The sequence below is a fragment of the Sciurus carolinensis genome, chromosome 2, assembly GCF_902686445.1.
Source record: "Sciurus carolinensis chromosome 2, mSciCar1.2, whole genome shotgun sequence".
Taxonomy (NCBI): domain Eukaryota; kingdom Metazoa; phylum Chordata; class Mammalia; order Rodentia; family Sciuridae; genus Sciurus; species Sciurus carolinensis.
This window is the reverse complement of record NC_062214.1, coordinates 155,829,924-155,843,316: the sequence shown is the minus strand read 5'-3', so window position 1 is coordinate 155,843,316 and position 13,393 is coordinate 155,829,924. Positions and strand designations below refer to the sequence as shown.

Here is a 13,393-nt window from a genome sequence, read left to right as displayed (position 1 = left end):
TTTCATGCATCCTGTCCTTCAGCAAATCATGGTGGATCAATTGGACAAAGAAAATATGATGACTGTCTCACATTACACATGCACAAAATTAATTTGAAATGGATTATAGACTAAATATGAAAATAATGTCTTTAGAATAAAACATAAAAGAATATTTTCAAGATCTTAAAATAGACAAAAATTTATCAAATAGGAGACTAAAGGTGTAATCAAAACAAAATATTTAAAATCATACTTCATTAAATTAGAAATTTACTTTCATCAAAAAGCATCATTAAGAGAATAAATGCAAGCTAGTCTGGGAGAAAATATTTGCAATACAGATATCCAGCAAAGTACTTGTTTCCAGAATATGTGAATATTCCTATAACTCTAAAAGAACGAGACAACCAAATTTTTTAACAGGTAAAGTACTTGAATAGGCACTTTAAAAGTGGCCAGTTAACTTTAGAAACATGTCTAATATCATTAATCAGAAAATTATACAGATCAAATTAAATGGCAAATAAGAAGAATAAAAAGTATTCAATGTTATTAACTCACTAAGGAAATTTAGAACACAAATCCTACTATATACCTGCTATAATGGTTGAAGTTAAAAATTCTGACAATACCAAGTGCTGACAAAGATGCAGAGCAATTGAAACTCTCATAGATTATTAATGAGAATGCAAAATGTTGCAGCAACTTTGGAAAATAGACTGACTTAAAGAATTAAACATACTTACCACATATATTAGTCTGTTAGGGCTACCAAAGGCAGGGGACAGACTGATTAACTTCAACACTAGAAATTTATTTTCTCACCTTTATGTAGGCAAGAAGTCCCAAGATGAAAGTAGCAGCAGGTTTGGTTTCTTCTGACTACTCTTTCCTTCACTTGCAAATGGCCATCTTTTTGCTGTACCCTCATGATTTTTTCCCTGTGCATGCATATCTTTGGTGTCTCCTTGAGTGTTTTAATCTTTCCTTATAAGGACACGAATCACATTGAATTAGGGCCCTCTCTCATTTTCCCATTTTAACTTCTCTCTTTAAAGGCTCAATCTCCAAATGTAATCATTACGAGGTACTGGAGGCTAGGATGAATTTGAAAGTGACACGATTCAGCCCAGAATGCTATACAACCAGAACTCTCACTTCCAGGAAAATTAAAGATGAATGAAAATATATATCTACTCAAAGGTCTATAGACTAGTGTAGATAAGGCATCTTTACCCATAATACTCAAAATCTGAAAACAATGAGTGTCCATAACTGTCTAACCAATAATTAAATTGCTGCACATCAATATAATAGAACACTAGTCTACAATAAGAAAGAATGAATATATGGTACAAGCAAAACCATCATGAATCTCAAGTGCATTTGCTGGCATGGAAGCAGCAAAAATGGTGGAGTAGGAAACTCTGAGGACCTTCCCTCCACAGAAACACAGAAGAGCTGTCAAAACCCTTCAGAATCAACTGAGTCAGAACACTGGAAGGCAGTTGCAAGTAAATGCTCCCATAAAAAAGACCAGAGAAGCCTGGTGGGAGAACGTTGGGTACTTCTCTTACCCTTGCTCTTCACTCCTTCCCACCTTAGAAGCTGTGAAGACAACCGTCCAAACTGGAAGTAAAGCCATCTCTATTCACAGATAACAAGAACTTACAGATAAGAGACATGTATGCTGAGAACTACCAAACTTGGCTGACAGAAATCAAAGATGTAAATAAACGGAAAGATAGCCTGTGTTCATATACTGGGAGACTTAATATTGTTAAAATGGCAGTTTCAGTACAATCCCTATCAGAAGGCCTCTGATCTTCTTTGCAGAAATGGAAAAGTCAATTCTAAATTTCAAACAGAAAGCAGGGGACCCCAAATGATCTTTTTAAAAAAAAAATTATTTCAATTTTATTAAATAACTGTGCATAGATTTAAAGGTCAAATAGATCTTCAAGGCTTGTAATAAAATTTTTCAATGTGTTCTACCCTACATCTCAATGATAATTTTTGTTCCCAGAGGTATAATCATCAAATCTTTTTGGCTGATTCTTCTTGTGTTTACCTCATATTTATTTTTCCCATATTTTTATTGGTGCATTATAATAGTACCTAATAGTGGGATTCATTGCTAAATATCTGTACATACACATGATACAACAATATAATTTGGTCAATATTGAAAACAGTCTTAAAAAATCAAAGTTAGAGGATTTTCATGTCCTCATTTTTTAACCTACTATAAAGTTACAGTAATTGACAGTGTGATACTGATATAAAAAGAGACATGTAGACCAATGAAATAGAATTGGGAACCTAGAATAAAACTTATGCATCTATGGTCAATCAATTTTCAATAAGAGTATCAAGATAATTCAGAGAGGGAAAGAATAGTCTCATCAACAAATGGCGCTGGAACAACTAGACATCCACATGCAAAAGAATGGAGTTAGACCCTTACTTGACATTATTATTTTACTTTATTGTCACTACTATACCAAAAGACCTGAGACCGGGTAATTTATAAAGAACAGAAGCATCTCATGATTCTGGAGGCTGGAAGTCCAGGTTCAAGGCACTGGCAGGCTTATTGTCTAATGTGGGCCTACTCTCTGCTTCCATGACAGTGCCTTGTTACTGTACCCTCCAGAGGAACAAATGCTGTGTCCTCACATGGTAGAAGGCAGAAGGGTCAAACTCTGTGTGCAGTCTACTTGATAAAGTTCTTAATTCCACTCAAAAGGAGAAGCCCTGACCTAATCACCCCCTGAAGGCCCTGCCTCTCAATATTATTGCATTGGATACTTCAACACCTGTTAGGGGAGGATCACAAAACATTCAAACCATAGCAACCACGTACAAAATTTAACTCAAAGTATATCAAAGATCTATAAAACTCTTCGAAGAAAGCATAAGAAGTAAATCTTTACAACCTTGCATTTGGCAATGATTTCTTAGATACCCAAGCACAAGCAATAAAAGAAAAAACATTAATTGTTCTCCATCAAAATTAAAAAGTTGTATGCATGAAAGTACACTGCCAAAGAATGAAAAGATAATCCCCAGAATGGGAGAAAATATTTGCAAATAATATATCTGATAAGACTCTAGTGTCCAGAATGTAAAGAACTCTTATAATTCAACAACATAGGACAAAAACCTGATTTAAAAATGGGTAAAAGAATAACTGGACATTTATTCAGTATGAAGGTTACTCAAAAAATTAAACATAAATTGCTACATAATCTGACAATTCTGCTTCTTAGCACACACCCAGAAGAATTGAAAGCAGGGACTCAAAATGAAATATTTGTATACCAATATTCATAGCAGCATTGTTTTTATTTTTTTTTCCACATTTTATCAGTGCATTAGAGACGTACATAATGATGGTCTAGTTACATTTTTGTGCACGTACACAATATAACAATCTAATTTGGCCAACATTATTCCCCCATATTTCCTCTTTCCCTCCCCTCCTGCCTCCCCCTGGTCCCTTTCCTTTATTCTACTGATTTCCCTTCTATTTATATGTGATTCCCCCATCTTTCTTTTCTTTTCTCCTCTCTAACTTCTACATATGAGAGAAAACATATGACCCTTGACCTTCTGGGTTTGGCTTATTTCGCTTAACATATGGTCTCAAGTTTCGTCATTGTCCTGCAAATGACATAATTTCATTTTTCTTTTTAGCTGAATAAAAATCCATTGTGTATATGTCCCTGTGGGAAGTCATCCATGTTTAGCAGAAGCGGGCGTGGCTGAGCCATGGGACACACAGGTCTAACTCCAGGAACTGGCAGTCATAGGAGACTGTTTCAGACAGCCAGGGGTAGGTGGCCCTGTACAGAGTTGGCTCACTGTCTGAGGAAATGCTAATTTTCTAAGCAAATGACTTCCCTAACTCCACCCCATCCTGTTCCTCACAGAAGAAGCCACTCCTGGTTCCCCTTTACCTGCAAGTATAAATAAAGGGAAGGTGGGTTCCTCCATCTTGTTTTGAGGCCAGATCTTGGCATGACCCGATCCGTCACACCCCCTTCCATTTGAAAAGATTATTGGCTCTTGTGTTTATTTGATTAGATAAGTTTCTTAGTGATTAATCAACATGACAGAACCCCGTTTTTTCCACATATGCCACATTTTCCAAAGTTTGGCTATTTTGAATTGTGCTGCTCATAGCATTATATTTAAAGACCAAAATATGGAAGCAACCCTAATGTTCATTGACTGATAAACTGATAAACAAAATGCTGTATGTCTATTAAATGGGATATTATTCAGCCATAAAAAGAATAAATTGCTGAATCAAATTTCAAGGACAAACCTTAAAAAGATTTGGCCTCATAAAAGAAGTCAGACACAAAAGGTGACATGTTGCATGTCAGCACTTTATATAAAATATTTCAAATAGGTCAATCCATACAGACAAAAGAAGATCAGTGGTTGGGGGAAGAGGAAATGGAAAGTGACTTCTTAATATGTATGGGGTTTTCATTTGGAGTGAAAGTTCAAGAACTACACAGTAGCAATTGTTCCACAACAATGTGAATGTATTTTATGCTACTGCATTGTTCACTTTTAAATGGTTATAATGGTAAATGTTGTGTTGTGTGAATTTTGCCACAATAAAATATGAAAAAAATTGATTATGCTAAGTGGAAAAAGCCTGAAACAAAATGTTTGTACTATCAGATTCCACTTCCCTGACATTCTGTGCCCAAATGTTGTACACCGTGGACCAGTTTCCTGATTCTTAGAACCTCAAATCCCTCATAAATAAAAAGGGTGAAAATAAAACCTAAAGCTGAGGGTTAGTGTGAAGAGTAATTGAAACAAGATATGTGAATACAAGTAGCATAATCATGGAGTGGGAGTCCAAAAACTACATTATCTTTCACATCACTGTTTTTCACCTTTAAAGCTTCCATTTGAAGGAAGTTTTCCAGAGCTGGGCCTGTTTCATTTAATGAGATTGAGTACCAAATGTTTGTTTAGCTTTGTGTGACACTAGGGGAATACAAAGAAGAACAGAGAGATCCTGCTTACACTGAAATGATATGACGACCCCTGCTACTTTCCTTCTGAAAAGTTATAGGATCTTCTAAATATAGAATCATGTCATCAGCAAACAGTAATAGTTTGAGTTCTTCTTTTCCTATTTGTATCTCTTTAATTTCTTTCTTCTAGACTAATTGCTCTGGTTAGAGTTTCAAGGATGATGTCGAATAAAAGTGGTGAAAGAGGGCATCCTTGTCTCCTTTAGTTCTTAGAGGGAATGCTTTCACTTTTTCTCCATTTAGAATGATGTTGGCCTTGGGTTTAGCATGTATACTTTTTATAACGTTGAGGTATGTTCCTACTATTCCTAGTTTTTCTAGTGTTTTGAACATGAAAGGGTGCTGTATTTTGTCAAATGATTTCTCTGCATCTATTGAGATGACAATATAATTCTTGTCTTTAAGTCTATTAATATGATGACATTTATTGATTTCCATTTGTTGAACCAACCTTGCATTCCTGGGATGAACCCCACTTGATTGTGGTGCACTATCTTTTTAATATGTTTTTGTGTGCAATTTGCCAGAATTTTATTGAGAATTTTTGCTTCTATGTTCATCAGGGATATTGGTCTGAAGTTTTCTTTCCTTGATTCATCTTTGTCTGGTTTTGGTATCAGAGTGATACTAGCTTCATAGATTGAGTTTGGAAGGGTTCCCTCCTTTTCTATTTCATGGTATACTTTGAGAAGTATTTGGTGTTAATTCTTCTTTAAAGGGTTTGTAGAACTTGACTGAGAATCGTCTGGTCCTAGACTTTTCTTAATTGGTAGACTTTTGATGGCAGCTTCTATTTCATTGTTTGATACTGAGATGTTCAAATTGTATATGTCCTCCTGGTTCAGTGTGGGTAGGTCTTATGTCTTTAGAAATTTGTCAATGGCTTCAAGATTTTCTATTTTATTGGAGTATAAATTTTCAAAATAGTTTCTGATTATCTTCTGTATTCAGTAGTGTCTGTGGTAATATTTCCTTTTCATCACTAATTGTAGTAATTTGAGTTTTCTCTCTCTTTTTTTCTTTTGTGTGCCTAATAATTTATCAATTTTATTTATTTTTTCAAAGAACCAACTTTTTGTTTTGTCAACTTTTTGTTTTGTCAACTTTTTGAATGATTTCTTTTGTATCAATTTCATTGATTCCAGCTCTGATTTTAATTATTTCCTGTCTTCTACTGCTTTTGGTGTTGATTTGTTCTTCTTTTTCTAGGGCTTTGAGACATAATGGTCTTTTGTTCATTGACTTTCTGTTCTTTCAATGAATGAGCTCAATGCAATGAATTTTCCACTGCCTTCATGGTGTTCCAGAGATTTTAATATGTTGTATCACTATTCTAGACACCTAAAGCACAAAAATAATATCAAGAATCAATAAATGGGGTGGAATCAAACTAAAAAACTTCAATCAAGATTGTGAAGAGAGAACCTACAGAATAGGGGAAAATCTTTACTACATTCATCTCCAGGATATAAAAAGAATTTGAAAATCTTAATACAAAAAAAACCACACAATCAATAAATGTACTAAGAATCTGAACAGATACTTCACAGAAGAAAAATACAATTGATAAACAAATGTATGAAATAATGCTCAACATCTCTAGCAATTAGAGAAATGCATAAGAAAACTATACTGAGGTTCCATCTCACTCCAGTCAGAATGGCAATTATGAAGAATACAAGCAACAATAGGTGTTGGTGAGGATGTGGGGGAAAAGGTACACTCATACATTGCTGGTGGGGCTGCAAATTAGTGCAACCACTCTGGAAAGCAGTATGGAGATTCCTCAGAAAACTGGGAATGGAACCACAATTTGACCCAGTTACTCCACTCCTTGGTTTATACCCAAAGGTCTTAAAAGCAGCATACTACAGTGATGCAGCCACATCAAAGTTTACAGCAGCTCAATTAATAATAGCTAAACTATGGAACTAATCTAGATGCCCTTCAATAGGTGAATGGATAAATAAAATGTGGTACATATACTCAATGGAATGTGTGTCTGTAAAAATAAAAAAATATTTTAATAAAAAATAAAAGAAGAAAGAAATTGGGGTGGGGTTGTGGTTCAGCGGTACAGCATTCACCTAGCACATGTAAGGCACTGGGTTCGATCCTCAGCACCACATATAAATAAATGAAATAAAGATATTGTATCCACCTACAACTAAAGAAAATATTTTTTTTAAAAAAAGAAGAATAGTGAAACGATGGCGTTTGCCGGGAAATGAATAGAGCTGTAGAATATCAAGCTAAGTGAAGTAAGCAAAACCCAAAAAGTCAAATGTTGAATGTTTTCTCTGCTAAGCAGATGCTGATCCATAGTGGGGGTGGGTAGGGAAGAATGGAGGAAGTTTGGATTGGTCAGAGGGGACCAAGGGGAGGGAAGGGAGTGTGGGGGTGGGAAGGATGGTGGAATGAGACAGACATTATCACCCTATGCACAAGTATGATTGCACGACTGGTGTGACTCTGCACCATGTTCAGCCAGAGGAATGAGAAGTTGTGCTCCATCTGTATACAATGTGTCAAAATGCATTCTACTGTCATGCATAACTAATTAGAACAATTTTTTAAAAAGTTATAGGAATCATCCAAGTGCAGGAGAAAGACTGTGAATCTGAAGATTCTAGAATATGCTGTAGCCTTGAAGGCAACCCCATTAATACCATTCCTCTTCCCAGCACAGATTCTGAAATTTTTGAAATTAAAACATGTGACCCTGGTGCTTCATTCCGGCCCGAGTCAGGCTGTCTGGATTATGCTGGACCTGTGACCTGCCATTTATTTCTAGCATGATCCACTGGGTCCCCAGGGCATCACCTAGAAGAGCCCATTCACTCTGGATGAGCCCTTTGGCAACCAAAGTCCATCCTTGAGAAGGATGACTGAGACATTATGGGACATGCCCTGTGTGTCTGCTCCCGTGGAACTGTCATCATTGACAATAAGTGTTACCTCTTCATCCAGAAACTGGGGGAGGGCGGGTTCAGCTATATGGACCTAGAGGAGGGGTTCCATGATAGACACTTCTACCCCCTAAAGCGAATCCTGTGTCACAAGCAACAGGACCAGGAGGAGGCTCAGCAAGAAGCAGACATGCATTGCCTCTTTCACCACCCCAACATCCTTCGCCCTGTGTGTTACTGTCTGAGACAGCTGGGTGCTAAGCATGAGGCTGGTTGCTACCTTCCTTCAAGAGAGGTAACTGTGGAATGAGACATAAAGTCTGAAGACAAAGACAACTTCCTGACTGAGGATTGAATCCTTTGACTGACGCTGGGTATCTGCAGAGGCCTTGAGGTCATTCATGCCAAAGGTTATGCCCACTAATATCTTGCTTGGAGATGAGGGGCAGCCAGTTTTAATGGACTTGGGTTCTATGAATCAAGCACATATCCAGGTGGAGGGTTCCTGCCAGGCTCTGGCCCTGCAGGACTGGGCAGCAGAGCGGTGCACTATCTCCTACCTGGCCCCAGAGACTTCTCTGTGCTGAGCTACTGTGTCACCTATGAGTTGACTGATGTCTGGTCCCTAGGCTGTGTACTTTTTGACATGATGTTTGGGGAAGGCCCTTATGGTCTTTCAGAAAGGTGACAGTATGACCCTTGATGTGCAGAACCAACTCAGCATTCTGCAAAGCCCCAGGCATTCTTCAGCACTGCAACAACTGCTGGCCTCCATGATGACTGTGGACCCCCAGCAACGCCCTCACGTTTCTCTCCTCCTCAGTCAGTTGGAGGCCCTGCAGCCCCCAGCTCCTGGCCAGCACACCATTCACATCTGAGCTAACCAGTGGCCATGTTGAGATGGCCCTATGTGCCTTGGAAAGAGGCTCTTATCCCTCATTGGAATTTTATCCTTCCTACCCAGGACTGCTCTTACAATTGGGCATCAGGATGGAGATCATTATCCCAGTCTTCTCTCTGGTCTTTTACCTGAACACATAGGCAAGGGGCCTGACAGGTGGTGGGGCTGGGGAGAAAGTGAAACTGAGAAAATATGGTGCATAACTCTGAGCTGGACGGCTGGGCTCACATGATGTTCTGCTTTCAAAACTGGGAGCAGGAGAATGTATAAGCAGGAGAATAAAGTGAAAGTAGGTTGGTATGAAAAAAAAAAAACACAACAAATATGAGTCACATGGATGCCAAAGTATCAACCTCATAACTGATGAAAATGAATTGGAATTTCCAGCATTGTTGGCCAGGGCAGACTTCACTTGCAGGCAAAGCCCCTGGAGGGAAAGAGGAAGGAGGTGGAGCTAAAGCACGCCAGGTAGAGCATGTCATTTTGCCTCCCCAGGGTGTGGCCTACCAAAACCTGAAATGGGGAACACGTTCCCTCTGGCACTGGGATTTGCCACTCTTCAGATGTGTGATGCTAGACCAGTCACCTAACACCCTATGTATCATCATCCTGCCTGAACCAAGGGGTTTTGTGAGGTCATCTTTGAAATTTATTCTGGGTCTAGAATTGTATGGTTGCATAAATTACTAGGTCCATAGTAAATCATATATGACCTTATTCAGAAAGGAAATTAAAAATCTTTTGCACCTTTATCTGGAATTACTTTCATAAATGTGAAGTCACTCTGACTCAAATTACAATTTTGTTTTGGAGGTTGGCTCTATGAAAATTCTTAGAAAGTTTAAAAATTAAATGAGATTTTTTTTTCTTCACTTTGAGCATCCATTTTAGGTCATTCCAGGTCTGGTAGAAGAAGTCACAGATCCATGAAGTACCTTCCTCCTGCAAGTTGGGCAAGTGGATCCAGAAAAACATGGAACATAGCATTGCACAGGCAATTCAGGATTGGTTTCTGCTGGGTTGAGCCTCCTGACTCCAGGGAGGCCCAGATCTCTGACCCACGCTGAGAGGCAAGAGCTGTAAGAACAACAGAGAGGAGGGAAATAACAAAAGGTAACTTCCACTTTGAGATGTGAAATGAATGGAAACCAACAATACCCTCCTTTTGCTCATGAGCACCTCACTTGTGTTAGCTTTTTGTTACTGTGATTAGAATACCTGACAAGAACAACTAAGAGGTTAGAAAGTTTATTTGGGGCTCAAGGTATCAGAGGTTCAGTCTAGGGTTGGCTGGCTCCATTGCTCTGGGCCTGAAGTGATGCAGAACATCATGAACAGAAGGGCATGATAGAGGAAAGCTGCTCAGCTCATGACAGCCAGGAAGGGGAGGGGGAGGGGAAATAGAGAGAGAGAGAGAGAGGACAGATGCAGTTTAAGGCTATGCCCCCAGTGACATACTTCCTCCAACCACACACCACCTACCTACAATTAACACCCAGTAGTCCATTCGAATTATTTATCCATCCAATGAATTAATCTGATGACAGCTCTAATTCAGTCTTTTCATCTCTGAACATTGCCACATTGCCTAACACATGAGTTCTTTGCGGTGGGGGGGGGGGGGTCATTTTAAGACCCAAACCAAAACATTCCAGAACTCCTATTTCAAAAAACTCTTTGTTCACAGATTGGCTCAGACATGCCCATTAAGTCTCAGCTTGAAGCCTCTTCTGCCACTTCCTCTCTCTTTTTATCAGAAGTCTCATACTGCATGGTGCTGGGCCCATAGCCCTGTATCACAGTTCTTCATTATATTGAAAAATGATGCAGGACAACAGTGCGTTGCATTCAACTCTTGGGAAAGTTGTGTTCCCAAGAGTGTGAGTGTGGTTGGAAAGATTAATGAAAGGTTTGTATTTCGGTTTGTGGCTTTGGTCGCTGCTCGCCTCTCTGCCTCTCAAGCTGCCCGTTTCGATTCAGATTAAGCAGTGCTTCCCTGGCTGTGCGTGCCAACATGCTGTACGTGCAGCTGCTGCCTTCCATCCATCACAGCCTCACTTACCCACTCCAAGTTCCAGGTCAGCATTTCCTGATTGCATTCCTTGTCCCCGTCATGCTCTGAGCTGCCCTACTTCTGGCCATTCATCACCCAGCAATTGTTGCTGTTAGCTGTCTTTCTCACATGACCAGTCCTGCAAATTGTGCCAAATAGGAATGCCAGTGGGTTGGCTGCATGCCAGCATGTTGACCAGGATTTGTAAGTGATCTTAAGTATCATAGATAGATGCCACTGGTGAAATCTTGCAGAAACTACATGCAATATTCAAGGACATCGATGGCCTGGTTCTTTCCCTACGAAGTTAAACAGCATCCTTGAATCCTTGCTTGGGTTGCAGAATGGACCAAGTACTTAAATCTACTGGCTTTGAGTCAGACTCTAGGAGTCTGCCACAAACTTGAAAAGTCACTTTAGCTCTGCTCAGTTATGCACCTCATATGGCCATTCTGAGGACTGAAGGAGTTAAAATATTTAAAGAAATAAAAACAATAGCCTGCCACATTAAGAGCCCTGTGAGTTTCAGCTATTGCTCTTTTCCTGCTCACTCTGCTTGCTATGCTTGGACTGAAACCTCAGATCATTTATTTGTTTCTTCCATCAATATTTATTGAATGCCTACGATGTTCCAGGCACTGTGGACAATGATCCATTTTCTTTACAGTAAGCTTTGTCATGGTCATCCAGAAAGCCCTTTGCACTCTGAGTTGTACTACTATGGAAATAAGACCCCAGAAAACAAACCACTGACCTGTGTGCCTAGGCAGGCAGGTCCCTACACTGGCCCTCTTGCTGCCCATCTCCAGAACAGCACAGGAAGAAAAGAAGTAGACAAAGTCACGGAAGATCCAGTGCCAGCTCGACTAGATGCTCACTCTTATCCTCCAAACCTCCTTCTCCCTGGAACTTTGGCATATTTCCAGGCAGGAGAGGAGGTCAGAGGTAGGTAGGGTGGCGCAGGTGAAAAGGAAAAGTGTCGAGAAATCCGACAAATGACTGAAATTAACTTTCTATCCAATGTGGCAAGGCAAAGATTCAAAATAGAATTAAATTGATTTAGAGAAAAATTGCTAGGGTAAAGCATCTGGAATTGCTCAAAATTAGACAATTTTTGACTTTCAAAAATATCCAATTTGTATGCTTCAAATGAGAAAGAGTGCAATATTCTCTGCACCCCCTGATTTTATAGAAAACATTTGTAACTGCCACACTTGCCTTAAATTTTTTATTGTCTTAGAAAAGCTCATGTGTAAGAAATTTTCGTAATGAGTCTGGCCTTAAATTGAAAAGTGAAGACAAAGTTAGGGACCTAACTACTTGTGTTAGGAATTTGATGTGCCGTGTCTCAGAAGCCCGGATTTTAACTGCCATGTAGAAGCCTTACCCATTCTATAAACCAACATTGCTTTAGTCCACTTTATAGCTGGATCCTACTAATAATCCTTCACAAATAAGTTTGTTTAAAAGCCCAGAAATATCTGAAGGTATCTAGAACCTTTCAAGGATCAGAGTAAATGCTGAACTATATTCCTTGCAAATTTCTTTATCTTTATTAAATCCTTAGGTATATATTTTTTCTGGTTGTATCTGAAGTGTAGATTACTTACTCTTTGAAGGGTGACTCTGCAAAACCAGGATCATAGAGAGTCGATCTAAAATTAATGCCAATAACTGGGCATAGTGGCACACATCTGTAATGCCAGCTAATTCAGGAGACTAAGGCAGGAAGGAGGATCACAAGTTCAAAACTATCCTGGGAAGCTTAGTGAGACCCTGCCTCAAAATAAAATAAAAAGCTCACTGGAAGAGTACTTGCCCACCATATGTGCAACCCTGAGTTCAACCCCCGGTGCAAAAAATGTAATAATAATAATTAAGTTGAATAAACATGTATCACACATTTTTAAAACAAGTGTACTAAACGTCCTAGCAAAGTTTCCATCTATGAATTCATTTGAAGAATATAATTTAAATATGCATGAGCATATATATATACAAAGGCTGCATGGGTCAGAGAATAACTGGCACACTCCAGTTAGACTAACTCAAGGGTGGTTGATTTATAAAGATATGGAGGAGTCGTAGAAAAACCACAAGAAATTATGCCAGTACCCAGGGCTACCAGCAGCAGCAGCAGCAGAGCTATCACCACCCTTAGGCCCAGAAGGATAAGGAAGGGAGTGTTCAGAAAAGGGGGACGAAGGCATTGTGGAGAGGGAGGCCACTTTGAGAACAGTGCCCCCTAGTGGAGGGGCACAGCCAGTTCTAGGAGACCTCAGGAGGAGGGAAGTATCTCGCCCTTGGCTGAAGTTGACTGGAAGCCAGGGGGTAAAGGCACCAGTTAATCTAAACCTAACCCCTAAAAGAGAGTAGAGCTAGGGCTGGAGAAGAGCAGAAAGCATATCTGGAAGAATAAATAAGAACCAGCTGGCATAAAGACGTTCACTGCAGCACTGTTTATAAAAACATGCGCTTGGAA

At 39.2% G+C, this 13,393-nt stretch overlaps 1 pseudogene; it reads left to right on the top strand.

Annotated features, from left to right (window-relative positions):
* The first annotated feature begins 7,946 nt into the window (after positions 1-7,946).
* On the top strand, positions 7,947-8,835 carry LOC124972233 (serine/threonine-protein kinase 16-like; annotated as a pseudogene).
* The last annotated feature ends 4,558 nt before the right edge of the window (positions 8,836-13,393 follow it).